General features: G+C 45.8%; 1 pseudogene; it reads left to right on the plus strand.

Annotated features, from left to right (window-relative positions):
• The first annotated feature begins 18,717 nt into the window (after window positions 1–18,717).
• On the plus strand, window positions 18,718–18,836 carry LOC144495414 (5S ribosomal RNA; annotated as a pseudogene).
• The last annotated feature ends 2,696 nt before the right edge of the window (window positions 18,837–21,532 follow it).

A 21,532-nucleotide genomic window follows, 5' to 3' on the forward strand; every position in this document is an offset into this window, starting at 1 on the left:
TTTCAGGAATCACTGGAGACAAGGAGGGTGATGTGGAGATGCCGGCGTTGGACTGGGGTAAACACAGAAGAAGTTTAACAACACCAGGTTAAAGTCCAACAGGTTCATTTGGTAGCAAAAGCCACACAAGCTTTCGGAGCCCCAAGCCCCTTCTTCAAGTGAGTCTGATTCTTCTTCAGGTGAGTCTTCTTCAGGTGAGTCTCACCTGAAGAAGGGGCTTGGGGCTCCGAAAGCTTGTGTGGCTTTTGCTACCAAATAAACCTGTTGGACTTTTACCTGGTGTTGTTAAACTTCTTACTGTGACAAGGAGGATACCAGAGGACTGGAAAGTAGCGAATGTAACACCACTGTTTCAGAAGGGAGGGGGGCAGCAAACGGGAAACTACAGGTCGGTTAGCCTGACTTCGGTCATTGGCAAGATTTTAGAGTCCATTATTAAAGATGAGATCGCAGAGTACTTGGATGATAAAATAGGACTGAGTCAGCACGGCTTTATCAAGGGGAGGTCATGTCTGACAAATCTGTAAAAGTTCTTTGAGGAGGTAACAAAGAAGTTAGATAAAGGAGAACCAGTGGATGTGATTTATTTAGATTTCGAGAAGGCCTTTGACAAGGTGCCGAATAGGAGACTGTTAAATAAGTTAAGTGCCCATGATGTTAAAGGTAAGATCCTGGCATGGATAGAGAATTGATTGACTGGCAGAAGGCAGAGAGTGGGGATAAAGGGGTCTTGCTCAGGATGGCAGCTGGTGACTAGTGGTGTGCTTCAGGGGTCAGTGCTGGGACCACGACTTTTCACGATATACATTCATGATTTAGAGAAAGGAACTGAAGGCATTGTTGCTAAGTTTGCAGATGATACAAAGATATGTAAAGGGACAGATAGTATTGAGGAAGCAGGGGAGCTGCAAAAGGACCTGGACAGGTTAGGAGAGTGGGCAAAAAAGTGGCAGATGGAATACAATGTGGAAAAGTGTGAAGTTATGCACTTTGGAAGGAGGAATGGAGGCATAGACTATTTTCTAAATGGGAAAATGCTTAGGGAATCAGAAACACAAAGGGACTTGGGAGTCATTGTTCAGGATTCTCTTAAGGTTAACGTGCAGGTTCAGTCAGCAGTTAGGAAGACAAATGCAATGTTAGCATTCACGTCGAGAGGGCTAGAATACAAGAGCAGGGATGTACTTCTGAGGCTATATAAGGCTCAGGTCAGACCCCAATTGGAGTATTGTGAGCAGTTTTGGGCCCCGAACCTAAGGAAGGGTGTGCTAGCCTTGGAAAGGGTCCAGAGGAGGTTCACAAGAATGATCCCTCGAATGAAGAGCTTGTCATATGAGGAAGGGTTGAGGACTCAGGGTCTGTACTCATTGGCGTTTAGAAGGATGAGGGGGAATCTTATTGAAACTTACAGGATACTGCGAGGCCTGGATAGAGTGGACGTGGAGAAGATGTTTCCACTGGTAGGAAAAACTTGAACCAGAGGGCACAACCTCAGGCTAAAGGGACGATCCTTTAAAACAGAGATGAGGAGGAATTTCTTCAGCCAGAGAGTGTTGAATCTGTAGAACTCTTTGCCACAGAAGGCTGTGGAGGCCATGTCATTGAGTGTCTTTAAGACAGAGATAGATAGGTTCTTGATTAATAAGGGGATCAGGAGTTATGGGGAAAAGGCAGGAGAATGGTGATGAGAAAAATATCAGCCATGGTTGAATGACCGAGCAGACTCGATGGGCCAAGTGGCCTAATTCTGCTCCTATGCCTGATGGTCTTATGGTCTATGGTGCTGTGGTACCTGGACAGGAACAGTGCCCTGCGGAGGAAGGAGACGCTGGGCCTGTCGCTGTTCCGGCATCTGCACCGCAGATGCGTAGGCACCGGCCAAGGATATTTCAATGCCAGTTACCATACCTGCAGATGTGAGAGATGCAATGTCGTAGAAGGTTGCGTCCACCTCTGCCAGACCCTGCAAGAGTTGGCACAACATGGAATGGGAGAAACCCACTGCCTGTGGCCCTTAAACTGAAAGCCGCTCTGAATTTCTATGCCAGTGGCTCATTCCAGGGCAGCACGGGCTACCTCTGTGGCATCTCCCAGCTGGCCACACCTAAGTACATCTGGGAGGTGAGGTTCACATATAAATTTGGACTGGGAACAGGCGAGCCAAGATGCCAGGATTTCACCACGTCAGCAGGCTTGCCCCAGGTGCAAGGTTTGATGACTGCACCCAGGTGGGTGCCCTCTGCATTCCAGGGCACCACACAGCTCATGAACCGCAAGGGATTGCGTTCCCTCACCTGCAGTACATCTGTGACAACAAGATGTGCTTCATGCAGGTGTGTGCCCATTTCCCAGAGAGTGAACATGACAGCTACATCTTGGAGCGCTCTCAGATTCCAGCCCTCTTTGAGGGAGAGCAGCAGCTGGAGGGATGACTCCTCGGGGACAGGGGGCACCCACTCAGGAGGTGGCTGATGATGTTATTGCAGAGGCCACAGATACCAGCGGAGACTCATTACAACGAGTTCATGCTGCAACATGTGATCTGGTTGAGCAGTTGATTGGCCTGCTGAAGATCCATTCAGGTGCTTGAACTGGTTGGGCCATGTTCTATAATACAGCACCCAGAGGGTCTCCTGCATCATTGTAGTCTGCTGCACTCGCCACAACTTGGCGCTGCAGAGGGGGACCGCCTGGACCAGGAGGAGATGGAGGAGGGCCACATCTGGAATTTAATCCAGATAAATGCGAAGTGATGCATTTCGGTAGATCTAATGTAAGGGGGAGCTATACAATAAATGGCAGAACCATCAGGAGTATAGACACACAGAGGGACCTGGGTGTACAAGTCCACAGATCCTTAAAGGTGGCAGCACAGGTGGAGAGGGTGGTGAAGAAGGCATATGGCATGCTTGCCTTTATTGGACGGGGCATAGAATATAAAAGTTGGCATATGATGTTGCAGCTGTATAGAACGTTGGTTAGGCCACATTTGGAATACTGCGTCCAGTTCTGGTCGCCATACTACCAGAAGGACGTGGAGGCTTTGGAGAGAGTACAGAAAAGGTTTACCAGGATGTTGCCTGGTATGGAGGGTCTTAGCTATGAGGAGAGATTGGGTAAACTGGGGATGTTCTCCCTGGAAAGATGGAGGATGAGGGGTGACCTAATAGAGGTGTATAAAATTATGAAGGGCATAGATAGGGTGAACAGTGGGAAGCTTTTTCCCAGGTTGGAGGTGACGAACACAAGGGGTCACAGGTTCAAGGTGAGGGGGGCGAGGTTCAACACAGATGTCAGGGGGACGTATTTTACACAGAGGGTGGTGGGGCCTGGAATGCACTCCCAAGCAAGGTGATTGAGGTGGACACGCTGGGATCGTTTAAGACTTATCTAGATAGCCACATGAACAGACTGAGAATAGAGGGATACAAATGAATGGTCTAGTTGGGCACATGAGCAGCACAGGCTTGGAGGGCCGAAGGCCTGTTCCTGTGCTGTATTGTTCTTTGTTCTTTGTTTTGTTCATATGAGGAGGATGTCCATGAGGGTGGTGAGGGTGGCCATGCATAGAGGAAGCGGAAGAAGCCCAGGCAGTGGTCACAGCCTGAGTGGACCGACATGCCAGGGATGGCCTCATACCGTCTCACCTCGGGGACGAGCAGGACTTGTATCAACTAGCTCTCCCACCATGGGAACAAAGGTATGTGGTGCCAGCAGTCTGCTCCCATGCTGCTGCCAGGCCATGGGTGCTGAAGCCATTGGTTGGACTCTGTAAGAGAATGAGGATGACTTGTTTTGAGGACAGAGTGATGCACCTCTCATCCTCAGTGATATGTCTGACTACTGCCTGATAAGCAACAGCGTGGGAGCATACTGCTGGCACCACATAACTGGTTAGATGTTGGTCCCCATGGTGGGAGAACTCTCCGTTCCCTCGTCCTGCTTATCCCTGAAGCAAGACACTATGAGGCCATTCCTAGTGTGTCGGCCAAGTAGGGCTCTTTACATTGTTCGGTGTTCTCCCACCTCCTCCTCAAGTGTGATCATCCTCACAGCCCTCTTCAACATCCTCCTCATCCGAAGAGATGTGGCGCTTATCCATCTCCTCCAGGTTCAAGTTGTGGAGCACACGGCAGACTACAGTGATGTGGGGGCTATATTGTAGGGCACCCGCTGACTGGTCCAGGCACCGAATCACATCTTCAGCAGGCCAATCGCCTGCTGGACCAGCACATGCGTTGAAGCGTGAGCCCCATTGAAATGAGTCTCTGCTGGAGCTTGTGGCCTCCGCACTGGCCTCATCAGTCACCTCCTGAGTGAGTACCCCCTGTCCTTGAGGAGCCATACTTCCAGCGATCACTCTCCCTCAAAGAAAGCTGGGATCTGAGAGCGCCCCAAGATGTAGCTGTCAAGAATGCTCCCCAGGAAACAGGCACATCCTGCATGAAGCGTATTGTGTGATCACAGAGGAGCTGTATATTGAGGGACTGCAATTCCTTGATGCTCATGAATGACGCCGCATGGTGCCCTGTCGTGAGTGTGAGAGCCACATGGGCACAGTCAATCAAACCTTCCACCTGGGGCAAGCCTGCTAAGGTGGCAAAGCCCATGGCACGGGCACCTTGACTTACCTGGCCCTGATCCAAGCTGATAAACCTGTGAGCTCTCACATGGAAGATACCTGTAACCTCCAGATACATTTGTGTCTGTCTGACTGGGGGATGCCAGAGAAGTCGACCGTGCTACCCTGGAATGAACTACTCGCATAGAAATTCAGAGCAGCTGTGAGTTGAAGGGCCACAGGCAGGGGATGTCCTCACATTCCATTTGGTACCAGCTCTTGCAGGGTCTGGCAGAGGTGATCCACCGTGCACCTGGGGTTGACGCAGCCTTCTACGGCACTGAACCTCTGATATTTGAAGGTATGATGACCAACATTGGAATACCCCCAGCCGGTATCTATACATCTCCCGTGCTGCTCCCGGAACAGCGACAGCCCAACCTCTCCCTCCTCTGCAGGATGCTGGTCCTGTCCAGGTGCTACAGCATAGAACAAAGAACAGTACAGCACAGGAAACAGGCCCTTCGGCCCTCCAAGCCTGTGCCGCTCCTTGGTCCAACTAGACCAATCGTTTGTATCCCTCCATTCCCAGGCTGCTCATGTGACTATCCAGGTAAGTCTTAAACGATGTCAGCGTGCCTGCCTCCACCACCCTACTTGGCAGCGCATTCCAGGCCCCCACCACCCTCTGTGTAAAAAACATCCCTCTGATATCTGAGTTATACTTCGCCCCTCTCAGCTTGAGCCCGTGACCCCTCGTGATCGTCACCTCCGACCTGGGAAAAAGCTCCCCACTGTTCACCCTATCTATACCCTTCATAATCTTGTACACCTCTATTAGATCTCCCCTCATTCTCCGTCTTTCCAAGGAGAACAACCCCAGTCTACCCAATCTCTCCTCATAGCTAAGACCCTCCATACCAGGCAACATCCTGGTAAACCTTCTCTGCACTCTCTCTAACGCCTCCACGTCCTTCTGGTAGTGCGGCGACCAGAACTGGACGCAGTACTCCAAATGTGGCCTAACCAGCGTTCTATACAGCTGCATCATCAGACTCCAGCTTTTATACTCTATACCCCATCCTATAAAGGCAAGCATACCATATGCCTTCTTCACCACCTTCTCCACCTGTGTTGCCACCTTCAAGGATTTGTGGACTTGCACACCTAGGTCCCTCTGTGTTTCTATACTCCTGATGACTCTGCCATTTATTGTATAACTCCTCCCTACATTATTTCTTCCAAAATGCATCACTTCGCATTTATCCGGATTAAACTCCATCTGCCACCTCTCCGCCCAATTTTCCAGCCTATCTACATCCTGCTGTATTGCCCGACAATGCTCTTCGCTATCCGCAAGTCCAGCCATCTTCGTGTCATCCGCAAACTTGCTGATTACACCAGTTACACCTTCTTCCAAATCATTTATATATATCACAAATAGCAGAGGTCCCAGTACAGAGCCCTGCGGAACACCACTGGTCACAGACCTCCAGCCGGAAAAAGACCCTTCGACCACTACCCTCTGTCTCCTATGGCCAAGCCAGTTCTCCACCCATCTAGCCACTTCTCCTTGTATCCCATGAGCCTTAACCTTCTTGACCAACCTGCCATGTGGGACTTTGTCAAATGCCTTACTGAAATCCATATAGACGACACCCACGGCCCTTCCTTCATCAACCGTTTTTGTCACTTCCTCAAAAAACTCCACCAAATTTGTAAGGCACGACCTCCCTCTTACAAAACCATGCTGTCTGTCACGAATGAGATTGTTCCGTTCTAAATGCACATACATCCTGTCTCTAAGAATCCTCTCCAACAACTTCCCTACCACGGATGTCAAGCTCACCGGCCTATAATTTCCTGGGTTATCCCTGCTACCCTTCTTAAACAACGGGACCACATTCGCTATCCTCCAATCCTCAGGGACCTCACCCGTGTCCAAAGAAGCGACAAAGATTTCCGTCAGAGGCCCAGCAATTTCATCTCTCGTCTCCCTGAGCAGTCGAGGATAGATGCCATCAGGCCCTGGGGCTTTGTCAGTTTTAATGTTCCCTAAAAAACCTAACACTTCCTCTCTTGTAATGGAGATTTTCTCTAACGGGTCAACACCTCCCTCCGAGACACTCCCGGTTAACACGCCCCTCTCCTTCGTGAATACCGATGCAAAGTATTCATTTAGGATCTTCCCTATTCCCTTGGGTTCTAAGCATAATTCCCCTCCTTTGTCCTTGAGAGGTCCGATTTTCTCCCTGACAACTCTTTTGTTCCTAACGTATGAATAGAATGCCTTAGGTGTCTCTGCCACTGCACTATGGCAATAATTAGGATAGCCAACTCGACAGACTCCATGATCATGCACTGTGAAGAAGAGAAAACCCCAGTGAGCTGTAAGGGTTCGTGAGAAAGTCCTGACCCTCCTCCCTCGATTCCTGTGGGACTGTCAAGGGCAGCACATTCAGTAGGTGCCTCAATGCCATCCCACACAGACACTATAGCCACATCTCCACATTGGTCCCTGTCAACTCCTACAGGATGTAGCATGTGGACCCACCAGGGTCTCAGTGGCACCTAACACCCATATTCTCCAAGCCCCCAAGCTCCTCCCCCAAAGAAACCTGGCGGCATGTAACCAGTGTCTGCATCCTGACTGGGGATCTCACTGCTACATCTCGTCATGACTTCGAATAAGGTGTGTGATGATAGACATCACCATCACGCCTTGCACAGTGCCTCACGTCAGTGTTATCTCTGTGATGTTGCAGCTTTTCTGGGAATGTCAGCTCAATGCTTGAGACTTGCACTTACAAAGGGTGAAAAGGTGGCCTTCGATAAATGGCAGTGCTGTTTGGCTGCACAGCATTTATTGGCTTAACCAGTAGTGAGGGGAGGCCAGGGTGGCTGTTCAGCAAAGTGACGTCCTCTTGTGGCAGATGAGGCGCAGCTGAATCATGAGGCCAGCAGTTAGCACGCCCAGCGCATTCCTAGAGAGCACCCTGTTTCTCCCGAGTCACAAGAGGTGGAGAGTTGAGCAGCTTTCCATGACCCATTGAGATTTACCATTACACAAAAGCACCCTGACAATTGGTTTTGGACTGCCCGGCATCTTCTCCCCTTTGTCCTCACACCGCTGCCTGAGTGTGGGTTCCAATCACACTGTAGTCCTCACCCAAGCGCAAGGCCCTTCAGGCCGCATGCGGGGAGACGCAGCCCATTCCTGAATCCCCCATTCTGCAAGGACAGCCTGGCTTCTCATGGGACCCCACCTGGGTAACTCACAGTCACCCCCCCCCCCCCGCCCCCCAGTGCTAATCCTTTTGTTTTCAAGCCCTCTCACCCTCTTGCCAGCCCATACTAAGGAAGGGCACTCCCTCAGCTGTAATAGAGACAGGAACCCAGGAAGGAAGACATGAGAAGTGCTGCCTAATGCCAGCCTTCAGAACCGCCCAGTAAGGGGCACCCCAACATGAAGGGGAGGGAAGGACTGCAAATGACCCCTCCAACCCCTCTCCCAAAATGGCTATTTTAGGACACCCACCCCGGCCCCGAATTGCACTTATCTGTGTCCCCACATCCGCTCTGGTGCCCCCTGAGCAGTGTACACCACGGTGGGTGCTGGTTACCTGAGCGCTCACCTCTGAACTCTGCCTTGGAAATGAAGGCGCCAAGTTCACGCTTATGTAGAGCTGTTGTAAATGGATATCTGCTGAATATCCAGTGGGGGGACAGGGGGGGCGGGGTGGGGGAGGAGGTGGGGGGCAGCGGCGGGGGGGGGGGGGGGGGGGGGGATGTCCCGGAGAGAGTACTCACTGATGACATGGCAAGGTATTAAAATGAGCTTCCTGGGAGTCCCGCAGCGTGCTTCACACTACTCTGCCTGCGAGGCGGCTGGAAAATCAGAAATCGGAAACTCGCTGGTGGGAATTGTGTTTTCCGAGTCTCTCCTGATTCTCAGCATGCGCCGCCATTCCCACGGATGGAGAGTGCAGACCCAAAATTGTCCCCAGTATCTCCTTACTTTGATATCCAATTCCCCTTGCAATAAATGATCACATTCTCTTAGCATTATTAATTACTTGCTGCATCTGCATATCAGCTTTTCTCTGACTCAGGTATTAGAACACTCAAATCTTCCTGCAGCTCAGAGCTCTTGCAATCTCTCACCATTTAGATAATACGCTTCTTTTTTATTCTTTTGACAATTTCATACTTTGTTACATTATACTCCATTTGCCAATGATTGCTCACTCACTTCACCTATCTATATCATGTTTTAGCCTCTGTGTCCTACTTACAACTTACTTTCTGAACTATATTTGTGTCATCAGCAAATTTGACAATCATCCCTTCATCCAAGTCACAGATGCCAGTCTTCAGCCAATTGCATTCGCTCCACGTGATATCAAAAAATGGCTGAAAGTACTGGATATTGCAAAGGTTATGTGCCCTGTTAATATTCTGGTAATAATCCCTCCTGATTCTCCAAAGCCTGTCCACCATCTACAAGGTACAAGTCAGGAGTGTGATGGAATACTCCCCACTAGATGAGTGCAGCTCCAACAACACTCAAGAAGCTTTACACTATCCAGGACAAAGCAGCCCGCTTGATTGGCACCACATCCACAAACATCCATTCCCTCCACCACCGATGCTCAGTATCAGCAGTGTGTACTATCTACAAGATGCACTGCAGCAATTCACCAAAGATCCTTAGACAGCACCTTCCAAACCCATGACCATTTCCATCTTGATGGACAAGGGCAGCAGATACATGGAAACATCACCACCTATAAGTTCCCCTCCAAGGCACTCACTGCCCTAACTTGGAAATATATTACCGTTCCCTCACAGTCGCTGGGTCAAAATCCTGGAATTCCTCCCTAATGGCATTGTGAGTCAATCCACAAGATGTGGACTGTAGCGATTCAAGAAGGCAGCTCATCACCACCTTCTCAAGGGCAACTAGGGATGGGCAATGAATGCTGGTCAGCCAGCAATGCCCATGTCCCACGAATGAATAAAAACAAATGCTGAAGACTTGTGTTTCAGAATTTGCCATGGCCCTTGTCAGCTTGTTCCAAGACAGCTGCAACACTGGTATCTACCCAGAAATTTGAAAAATTGTCCAGATTGTGCTCTGTCCACAAATAGCAGAATAAATGTGATTAGGCCCATTAGTCTACTCTAGATCATCAGCAAAATAGTAGCTGAGGTAATCGACAGTGCGATCAAGCAGCAATAACCTGCTCATTGATGCTCAGTTTTGTTCCACAAGGGTCATTTAGCACTTGACCTCAGTACAGCCTTGGTCCAAACGTGGACAAAAAACTGGACCGGACTCCAGAGGAGAAGTAAATGTAACTACTCTTGACATCAAAGCAGCTTTTAGCCAAATATAGCATGAAGCTACACTAAAGTCATTGGGAATCAAAGGAAAATCTCTCCACTGGTTAGAGTCATACTTAACACAAAGGAATATGGTTGTGGTTGTTGGAGATTATTCCCAGCACTTGCTGCATGAATTTCTCAGTGGAATGTCCTCGGCTCAACAATCTTCACCTGATCTTCCCTCCAGTACAAAATCAACTTTGCTGTTGTGCAATATTCAGAGCAATTCACAACTCCTCAGATATGGAAGCTGTATGTATCCATACGCAACAAGATCTGGACAACATTCAGGCGTGGGCTGGTAAGTGGCAAGTAACTTTTGTGCCACACAAGTACCAGGCAATGACCATCTCCACGAAAAAGGAACCTGACCATCTCGTCTTGATATTCAATGGCATTCCCATTGCTGAATTGCCACCATCAACATTCTGGGGGTTACCATTGACCTGAAACTGAACTGGACCAGATATATAAATACTGTGGCTACAAGAACAAGTTAACTGCTGGAAATTCTATGTGGCTAACTCACCTCCTGATTCCCCAAAGCCTGATCACCATCTACAAGGAACAAGTCAGCAGTGTGATAGAATACTTTTCACTTTCCTAGATAATTTCAGCTCCAACAACACTCAAGAAGCTCAATACCATCCTGGACAAAACAACCCACTTGATTGATAACACATCTATCACCTCAAATAGTCAGTCCCTCCAGCATTGCCCACCGTGGCAGCATTGTGTACCATCTACAAGATGCACAGCAGCAACTCACCAAAGCACCTTCAAAAGCATCTTCAAATCCTGTGACATTTATCACCTAGAAGGACAAGGGCAGCAGATGAAGAGGAACATCCCCACCTGCAAAATTCCCCCCAAGGCACTCACCATCCTGACTTGGAAACATGTCCTTCATTATCCTTCATTATCGCTGGGTCAAAACCCTGGATTTCCCTTCCTAACAGCACTGTGGGTGTACGTACACCTCAGGGACTCCAGTGGTTCAAGAAGTCACTGATCATCACCTTCTGAAGGGTAATTAGCGATGGCCAATAAATGCAATAAATAAATAGCCCACATCCCGAATAAATGAAAAAAGAATTCTGTTGATGTTCCTTGAAACCTAAACTTTTGAAAAATCAGTCGTCTTCTGAAATCCAGGTGTCCTCTTACATTGTGCATCTAAGTCTATTGACATGTTGATGTCTTTAATATTCCATTAGCAACTTGTGCAGATCAGGATAAATTACTGATGTTTATACTTGAGTCTTGAAACGCTTCAGATACTTCGTGGGTTGGGGCTATATTAACCTTTATTTCAACTGAGAGGGCAGTTAGATTTATTGAGATAGATCTAGAATCCATTTTGTATGCCTTGCTAGATTCCTTTAGGAATCTCAACCTCTCACATATAGCTTGGCCTTGAGGCCAAAAATATTATTTCTGTCTTTGAATGGGGCTTCAGGTATATATGTTGTTAATGACTCCTGTCTCTTGGTTCATATTGGCACAGGGTAGCATAGCAGTTATGTTACCGAACTGGTGATCCAGAGGTCTGGATTAATGATCTGGAGGAATGTGTTCACATCCTATCAAAACAGCTGGGGAATTTTAATTCAATTAATTCAATAAAGCCGGAATTAAAGTCACTGATCATGACCGTGAAACTATCCGAATGTTGTAAAAACCCATCTGCTCAATGTTGTCTCTTGGGGAATTAAATCTGCTGTCCTCACCTGGTCTGGGCTGCTTATGACTCCAGAGCCACAACACTGTGGCGAACCCTTACCTGCCCTCTGAACGGATGTAGCGAGACACTGAGTTTATGTTCAAGGAGAGGGCTCACCACCACCTTCTCAAGGGCAATGAGAGGCAGCCCATGGATGTTGTCCTTGCCAGCAACACTTACACACCATAAATCCACACACTCTTTGTCATTCCCTCCTTGTCCTCCACGTCAACCTGAAATAGTGGGATTCTCAGGGGAATATCTTCGCTGCCTGACTTTCAAGCAGTTTCATGGGAGACAGGAGGATGGTAAAAAGGAGAAGTGCTCACTGATGTGTAACATTAGGTCCTGCAGTAATGGAAATTGCATCATTAATCGTTACGTTAAGAGTTTGTAGCAATAATAGAGTTAGTTTCAATCAGGAACAATTTCTGGCATTGCTCATTTACCACAACAATGAAAACCTACTGTGGTAGAAATCCTTGTGAATTATGCCATATGGATTCAGGGCCCTCACTTACAGAATAAGGTTGAATAATTCTGTAGTGTTGCTGAAAAGAGACAGGAAAACTTCAGTGGTGCATTCTTGTGTTTCCGTCGTGCTCTGTGTTCGTACATTGATTGGCACATCTTTGTGGAAAACCCAGACCATATAGTCATTGTGGAAGGAGCTGCTAGTTAACTACATATTTAGCGAATTTCAGAGTGTGTTTCCATTGGCTGTGTGAATGACATATTAAGCGTAAGATGCAACTCAATCATTGCATTTGTAAGAGGAGCTTATCTGCCAATTGATCTTGAAATTTGTTAATGAATTGAGCTGTTTCGCTCACTGTTTATGTAAAAGGGTGAGACTGCGGATGCCGGGTTGGCATAATAAATGCTGTTTATCATCTGATGTTATAACTAAATGCCTTTATGAACACTATTCTACATATAAAACTGATATTCCATTAACAAGCAAAGGAAATCATTAATATCATCACATAATCTCCAGAAGCTGAAATTATAGATTTACTGATGTTTCCACTTTCTTTGCCGTTTTATAAATTGCTCATCAAAAAGCGTTCCTGTGGAGTGAATTCACAACAAGGGCAAGACATAACTTGTGACTGAACATTGCGATAACTTTACACTACTAATGTACAGTGTACACTATAGACCGATTTTGGGAAGTTCTGCTTCAGGGTGATAATTTTGCCTGGGACATGAAAGATATGCAAATGGTTCTTTTGTTCGATTTGACAACTTTTTCACTACTGTGTCCCTGGTGCTGAGCTCACTCCTCTGAAAGCGGGGCATGAGTAATCAGTCGACCTAGTTTGCTCAAGTTGGATGTTAAGGCTGCAGTATTACGTCATCTATAGCATTACTGTAAATCAGTTATTGCTTTGATAATGTGAACCAAAAGCTAGTCCATAGACCTGGTCAATGGAAGCCTACTTACATAGTCCGACTGAAATACAAAACTCTTGGTAATTACAGAATTGTTAGAGTGCGGAAGGTGGCCATTTGGCCCATTGTGCCTGCACTAGCTCTCTGAATGAACATTTCACCTAGTGCCAATTTCCTACTTCTCCCTGTAATCCTGCACATTGTTTCTTTTCAAACAAGCAATTAATTCCCTCTTGAATCCTTCAACTGAACTTGCTTCCACCACACTCTCAAGCAATGTATTCCAGACTAATCACTTGCTGCTTGAAAAAGTTTTTTCTCATTTGCTTTTGCTTCTTTTACAAATTCCCTGAAACCTACTTCTTGATCCTTCTGCCATTGAGAACAGTTTCCCTCTATCCAATCTGCCCAGGCCATTATGATTTTCAGTATCTCAATTAAATCTCCTCTCACCCTTCTTTTCTCCCAGGAACAGAGTTCCAACTTCTCCAATCTATCTTCATAACTGAACTTTCACATCCCTGGAACCATTCTCATAAACCTTTACTGCACTCTCCCCAATGCCTTCAACTCCTTCCTCAAATGCTCAGAACTGTATGCAGTCCTCAAACTGAGGCCTAATGTGTGCCTTGTACAAGCTCAACATAACTTCCTTACTCTTGTACTCTATGCCACTATTAATAAAGACTAGGATACTGCATGCTTCATTAACTGCTCCCTCAATCTGCCCTGCCATCTTTTATGATTTAACGCACATATACATCCAGATATACATATATATATATATACATATACACACATATGCACACAACCCCCTGCAGTCCATTGAGTAGTGCCCTTTATTTTATATTGTCTTTGCATACTCTTCCTATCAAAATCTATCTCCTCATTTTTTTTCACTTCGAACTCCATGTGCCATCGATCTATCTATTCCAACAACTTGTCTATGTCCCCTTTGAGTTCTACACTGTTCTCACAGTTTGCAACGTTACTAAGTGTTTTATCACTTGCAAATTTTGACTTGTTCCCTCTATACTAAGGTTGAGATCATTAATATACATCAGGAAAATAAAGGGTCCCAATAATGATCCCTGGGAAACTCCATTAGAAACCTTCCTCCAGCCTGAAAAACATTCATTAACCATGACTCTCTGTTTCCTGTCCCTCATGATGTGGAGATGCCGGCGTTGGACTGGGGTAAACACAGTAAGAGTTGTATCCATGTTGCTATTCTATATGTTACAAGTTTTCTCACTGCATAAAATATCTTTTGGAACTCCATGTACACCATATCAACAGCGTTGCCCTCATCAACACTCTTGTTACCTCTTCAAAAACTCCATCCAATCAATTAAATGTGATTTTATTTTAAGAAATCCATGCTGGCTCTTTTTAATTATGATGTGGAGATGCCGGCGTTGGACTGGGGTAAACACAGTAAGAAGTTTAACAACACTAGGTTAAAGTCCAACAGGTTTATTTGGTAGCAAAAGCCACACAAGCTTTCGGAGCTGCAAGCCCCTTCTTCAGGTGAAGAAGGGGCTTGCAGCTCCGAAAGCTTGTGTGGCTTTTGCTACCAAATAAACCTGTTGGACTTTAACCTGGTGTTGTTAAACTTCTTCCTGTCATTTTAATTAACCTGTGGTTGTCCAAGTGACTATTCATTCTGTCCCAAGTTACAGTTTTTCGAAGTTACCCCACAATCGGAGATAAACTGACCAGTTTATAGTTGCTGGGTTTACCCTTATCCCCTTTTTAGAACAAGGGTAAAAAGTTTGCAATTTTCCAGTCCTTTGGCAACATCCCTGAGTCTATAATGAAATCTGAAAAATGATGGTCAGGGGAGAGAGAAATTCCACTCTCCCTTGCCCACAGTATCCTTGCAACTCATCCAGTCCTGATGGCTTGTCAACTTTGAGTATCCAATATCTCCTCCTTACCAATTTTAAACCTTTCTACTGACTGAAGTTCCTTATCACAGAAACCCTACAGTGCAGAAGGAGGCCATTCGGCCCATCGAGTCTGCACCGACCACAATCCCACCCAGGCCCTACCCCCACATAGTTACCCACTAATCCCTCGAACCTATGCATCTCAGGACTCTAAGGGGCAATTTTTTTTTAACCTGGCCAATCAACCTAACCCGCACATCTTTGGACTTTGGCCTGTATGGCATCTTCTTCCATGGTAAAGGCAGATGCAAAATATATATTTAACACCTGAGCACTGCCTCTTGCCTCCATGTGTAAATCTCTTTTTAGATCCCTAATCAGGCGGCACAGTGGTTAGCACTGCTGCCTCACAGTGCCAGGAACCCAGGTTCGATTTCCCCGCTTGGGTCACTGTCTGTGCAGAGTCTGCACGTTCTCCCATGTTTGCGTGAGTTTCCTGCGTGTGCTCCGGTTTCCTCCCATAGTCTGAAAGACATGCTGGTTCGGTGCAATGGCCATACTAAATTCTCCCTAAGTGTACCTGAACAGGTGCCAGAGTGTGGCAACAGGTGTGGCAATGAGGGGATTTTCACAGTAACTTTATTGCAGTGTTAATGTAAGCCTACTTATGACATGAATAAATAAACTTTAAACTTAATCAGCACTACTCCTTTTATCACTCGTTTCCTATTGATAAGTTAATAGAAGGCTTTGACACTCCTTTGATGTTAGCTGCCAATCTTTTTCCAGACTTCCTCTTTGCCTCTCTTATTTGCTGTTTACTATCTCTTTTGAAGCTTCTGTATTTAGCCTAATTCTCAATTCTGTTTTCTGCCTCACACACTTTTTCTCTGTATCTTAATTTCTACTCTTTTCAGATCTACAATGGAGATCACTGACCATTCTGTAAGCATGCACATATCTGCAGGACTGAAAAATGACAAAGCTCGAGAGACAAACATGATATTAAAAATCTGACATTCTTTAATTGGTTATTTTTCATGTGAATTATATGAAAAAGGTTGTTAACTGCTGCAAAATTATCCAGAAGTGTTTTAGTGTATACATAGTGATGTCACCATGCTAACACAGTGCTTGCAAATGAATAAGGACACAAATTAGATTATGAATTTGTCAGTTATAATAAAAAACCCTCCATTAAGACATAAACTCAGGAATGATTCACACTGATTTCAACCTATGTAATGTGAAAGCATTGTAAAAGTCAGATTAGTGTTACAAAACAAACAGGATATTTTTTGTCTTTTAGCTATGATATTTCATTTTACTTTTACTCATGTATTAGTCTTTGTTGCTGATAAAAATCATTTTACATTGAATCACAGCTTCTTACAGATCAAGTAACCATTGGGCAAACTTCTAAGATGCCTCACAGTGTCAGAGACGCAGATTCAATTCCAGCCTCAGGTGACTGTCTGTGGAGTTTGCACATTCTCTCCGTGTCTGTGTAGGGTTCCTCCGGGCGCTCCAGTTTCCTGCCACACTCCAAAGATGTGCAGGTTAGGTAGACTGACCATGCTAAATTACCCTTTAATGCCCCAAATTGTGTAGATTAGGGGGATTAGCGGGGTAAATACGTATGGTTATGGGGATAGGGCCTGGGTAAGGTGCTCTGTCGGAGAGTTGGTTCAGACTCAATGGGCTGAATGGCCTCCTTCTGCACTGTAGGGTTTCTATGATTCTCCCCTGCTCTTTCCCCACAGCCCTGAATTTCTCTTCCAGTTTCAATACCTTCAAGTTTATATCCAATTTCCTTTTGCATATTACTATTTAATCTGCTTAATCATCCTGCAAGGCAGTAAAAAAAAAGTTCTGTGTGTAAAGGAAATTCTCCTCATCTCACCTTGCCCCTCTTTCCAATTATATTAAATTTGTGTCATCTGGTTACCGCCCATTCTACCAGTGAAAACAGGCAGAACTTACTTACTTACTCCATCACAGCCCTTCATAATAGGATATGCCTCAATTCACAGGATTTCACATAGCAACCATAGAAATCCTGCAGTGCAGAAGGAGGTCATTTGGCCCATTGAGTCTGCACCGACAACAATCCCATCCAGGCCATATCCCCAGTTAGTTACCCTGCTAATCCCTCTAACCTATCACATCCCAGGGCACTAAGAGTTAATTTAGCATGTCCAATCAACTTAACCCACACATCTTTGGACTGTGGGAGGAAACTGGAGCATCTGGGGAAAACCCAGGCAGGCACGGGGAGAATGTGCAAACCCCACACAGACAGTGACCCAAGTCAGGAATTGAACCCAGGTCCCTGGAGCTGTGAGGCAGCAGTGCTAACCACTATGCCACCATGCCACCCTGTGAGAGATTCTCTGCTCGCTCCAGGTAACTGAAGTCCTCCATCTGTGGTGCCTCTTTTGGAAAAACATTCTACCTCCCTTGGACACGGTGCCAAACAAAGTGATGAGGATGACAACTGAATTGAAGGTTTCAATAATGCTGCATGATTTGGGTTAGGAAAAATGAATCTGTGAGATAATAATGAATGCAAATGCCCTGACTTTGCTCTTTACCTTATATTGGCAGAGTCAGCAAGATTTGGTCCCTCTCCTTTACAATAGAAGGTGCAACTCTTGATGAAGGTAAGTAAAATGGCGCAGAGTGGCAATCCGACTGAGATTGCAACTCCTTGGAAATTCTGGCCCGTGGCTTTAAGTTTCAGCTGGCTTATCTTGCTGAAGAAATGCTGAACACGAGGGAGATGAAAATGTTTGACAAATGTCAATCTACAGCCACACCGGTAGCTGACAAAATAAACATTGGATTGGGAATAGTTCATCTTCCTGCTCTCCTGTTTGGAAAATCACACGTAGCTGAGAATCTGGGAACTCACAAAATAATAAATAAAGTAGCTAGCCTTAGTTTGCTTGTACACTATTATTTAAACTGAATGCCACAGCAGGATTTATTGATAGGTCACCATCAGAGAGGGAAGCATACTCTGGCCATAATGTATCATTTTGATGTATGGTTCAATTTCTCCAAATGCTGAAACTTAATCTTGGCGGTGTCATCAGGGTTAGGTGCCGAGGGCAGTCAGGTATTCTCTAACAAGAGACAAGTGAAGACTTTATCTGGTTTCAAGGCATCTCATTATTTGCAATACTGCTTATCTTGGAGAGAAGTCTCAGTCAGGTTTAATTCTTTAAAGTTATTTTGCACTCCCTGATTTTCTCCCTTCCTCCTCCCAGTTCCTGTTTAGTGAACAAACCCTCCCATCACAAGGTCTCACCTACCCTGCCCTTTTAATTCAATACGGTATGTGGTTATGGACAACTTCATGAAGAGCAATGCAAGAAAAATGTTTTAGAGAACATGCCAAGCCACTCAGTGCCAACTCCACCCTAAAAATCAGTCAAGACTCTCTTCCACCTTCTTTCGTTGGGAAAAAGATACAAAGATCTGAGAACACGTACCCGTCGACTCAACAACAGCTTCTTCCCTGCTGCCATCAGACCTTTGAATGGACTTGCCATATATTAAGTTGACCTTTCTCTACACCCTAGCTATGACTGTAACACTACATTTTGCACCCTCACTGTTCCTTCTCCCCATGTACTCTATGAATGTTATGTTTTGTCTGTATAACGCACAAGAAGCAATACTTTTTACTGTATACCAACATGACTATAATAAATCAAATCGAAAAATAACTGTTATATCATCTGAAAAGTGCAGACATTGGCCATACTAGTCTGAAAATGCCTGATTCCGTCTGATCATGGAAGCTAAGCAGACTCAGGCCTGGTTACTACTTGGATGGGAGACTGCCTGGGAACACCAGGTGCAGTAGGCTTTAGGAGAGCATAGTGGCACAATGGTTAGCACTGCTGCCTCACAGCTCCAGGGACCCGAGTTCAATTCCGGCCTCGAGTGACTGTCTGTGTGGAGTTTGCACATTCTCCCTGTGTCTGGTTGGGCTTCCTTCGGATACTCCTGTTTCCTCCCACTGTCCAAAGATGTGTGGGTTAGGCAAATTGGCCATGCTAAGTTGCCCTTTAATGTCAGGGGAACTAGCAGGGGAAACACTTGGGGTTATGGGGATAGGGTCAGGGTGGGATTGTTGTCGATGCAGACTCAATGGGCTGAATGGCCCCTTTCTGCACTGTAGGGATTCTATGATTTTAATTGATGTTGAGCTATGCAATTAGCACATATAACCAGGACAGCATGTGAATTTGATTCTGTTGATGGAGGAAGAGATAACATTTGGAGTAGGTTATTTTCTTGTGCTATTCTTTAATCAAGCCATATTAATTAAGCAAAATTTGGAATGGACTGCTTTCAGAGCAGAGTAAATGCGAAGGAGAATACAAGTAGGCCAACTGAGCCCCTAAGGAGCCGTTTGGTATGTCTGATGAACTTTCCATTTATACCATGCATTTTGCTTGGCTAGAATATTTTCCATTATTTATGACTCATCAATAATTCCAGGTGGTACAGAGATTCAACTACAGAGGGTAATTCTTATTTTTGTAGTTCATATATTGTTGTGAAGCAATGCTTCAAAAATAACTTCCGTTGAGCAGCTGTGGCTTGGAAAAAGAACAAAACTGAATGTTTAGACTCAAGCGTTGATTTTGTGTCCATACGCCTTCATAGAATGTAACCTAACAAGATACTTACTCCTTCAATTCTAGTAAAACAAAATTACAATTGCCAAACAAGCTTAACCATTTTCTTCTCATAGACAATGACTGACCCGCTAAACATTTCCAGAGTTTTTCATTTTATTTTGAATTTTTATAACATTCAAACCTGGAAATAATTAACGCAGGTAGGCTAATTTCAGTGAAAGGGGATCTGGGTCCAGATGGATTGGAACCACAGGAAAACAATGAAAGAGCACAGCCTTCAAAGATCTTTTGGTTACAGATCAGATATGTAATCAGAAGAAGAAAGAAAGGCCATGCAAAGCTTGAAGAGACTTTCAATGAACTCAGAGATCAGCCAACACAAATCACATTGTGCAGTGACTGGAAGCTGAATTTAATATCATGAGTGGCTCTCACCACTTAAAGCTAGCCTGCACAACTTAAAGAGGATGCCAGTTGCACTTGGCAGTCAACCATGGCCGATTTCTTTGAGAATGCCCTTGCAAAAGTGCCGATATCGCCCACATTTCTTCTCACTTATGTTCAAGTCGAAGAATTGCTCCATGAACATCTGGGTAGACATGGAATCATAGAATCCCTACCGTGCATAAGAGGCCATTCGACCGCAGCACCCATACAGATGGCACAACAATCACTGATGTACATCCCTCTCTGACAGGACAAGGTGGTGTGCAGCCAGTGGTGGGAGGAGCTGGCCAGAGGAAGACAGGCATGTCTGTATGTTCTGAACTGCATGGAGGAGATCATGTTGTTCACTGGCTCATTCAGAGGTCAGTGTAGAGGATGAAAACATTGAAGACAGTCCTCCATTTCACATTTCACCTCATCCTCAACCATAGTCTTTTCTGATTTGCGGGCTGCAGATTGTGTAAGCATGCACCCCTCACTTCCATTCACTACCGCGTCACAACATCTTTCTCGAATACCTAAGAAGTGTAACCTGGCTGTGGAGGAACAGCATAAAGTCTGTGATGATGAAATTGAACGATCACCCAAGATCACAGACCCAGTCATTGCCTTAGATACTGAGACTGTGTGCAATTTATAGGAGACGTGTCATGGACACTGGGAACTAATTGCCTGCAACAAGGGCAGTAAGAGAGGGTAGTGCATGCGTCAGCTTGTTAGCGGGCAAGGTGAGAGATGTGTTCTGCTGCAGACAACTCAGATGAACATTTTGTTGTGGCAAACCGTAGAAGAATGCTGGTGGGTAAGAGAAATGAAAAGGTTGATGCTTTGCCTGCCGGAAAGCCTGTGTTCAATGCAAACGAACATGGAGGTACCCAGCATCAACTGGGCACAGAACTTGCTGTGAGCTTGGCACCTATCCTTTCCAGCAAAGAATGGGTGATCTGGATCAACACATTTGTGGACCCACGCATGGTGCAATGTTTCGTGGCTGATGTCTTAGCTTTCACTTGCAGCTCAATCACCTGCCGTCAAAGTTCTGAGTACACATAATGATGGATTACAGTTTGGAAAGCAGGTTCTTCAAGTTGAAAGCCTCCACAGGAAATGCTGTGGCAGAGTTCAAGGAGTATTTGTCAACTTCAAGACTTCTGCACAACCCAGTTGATCCCAGACATGGATACGCGAGTATGTCTTCCCCTTGGAATACAGCTTGACTCGCAGACTGAACAGAGACTGTGCAGTGCAGGACAAGTCACTGGAAGTGAGGGAAATGGGTGGGGAAATGTGTTGAAGGCTCTCAGCAGGAGGCAATACTGGATGGCATGATGGCACAGTGGTTAGCACTGCTGCCTCGCAGCGCCAGGGATCAGGGTTCAACTCTCGCCTTGGGTGACTGTTGGTGTGGAGTATGCACCTTCTCTCCATGTCTGCGTGGGTTTTGTCCGGTTCTCCAGTTTCCTCCCAC

The sequence above is a fragment of the Mustelus asterias genome, chromosome 6, assembly GCF_964213995.1.
Source record: "Mustelus asterias chromosome 6, sMusAst1.hap1.1, whole genome shotgun sequence".
NCBI classification, from domain to species: domain Eukaryota; kingdom Metazoa; phylum Chordata; class Chondrichthyes; order Carcharhiniformes; family Triakidae; genus Mustelus; species Mustelus asterias.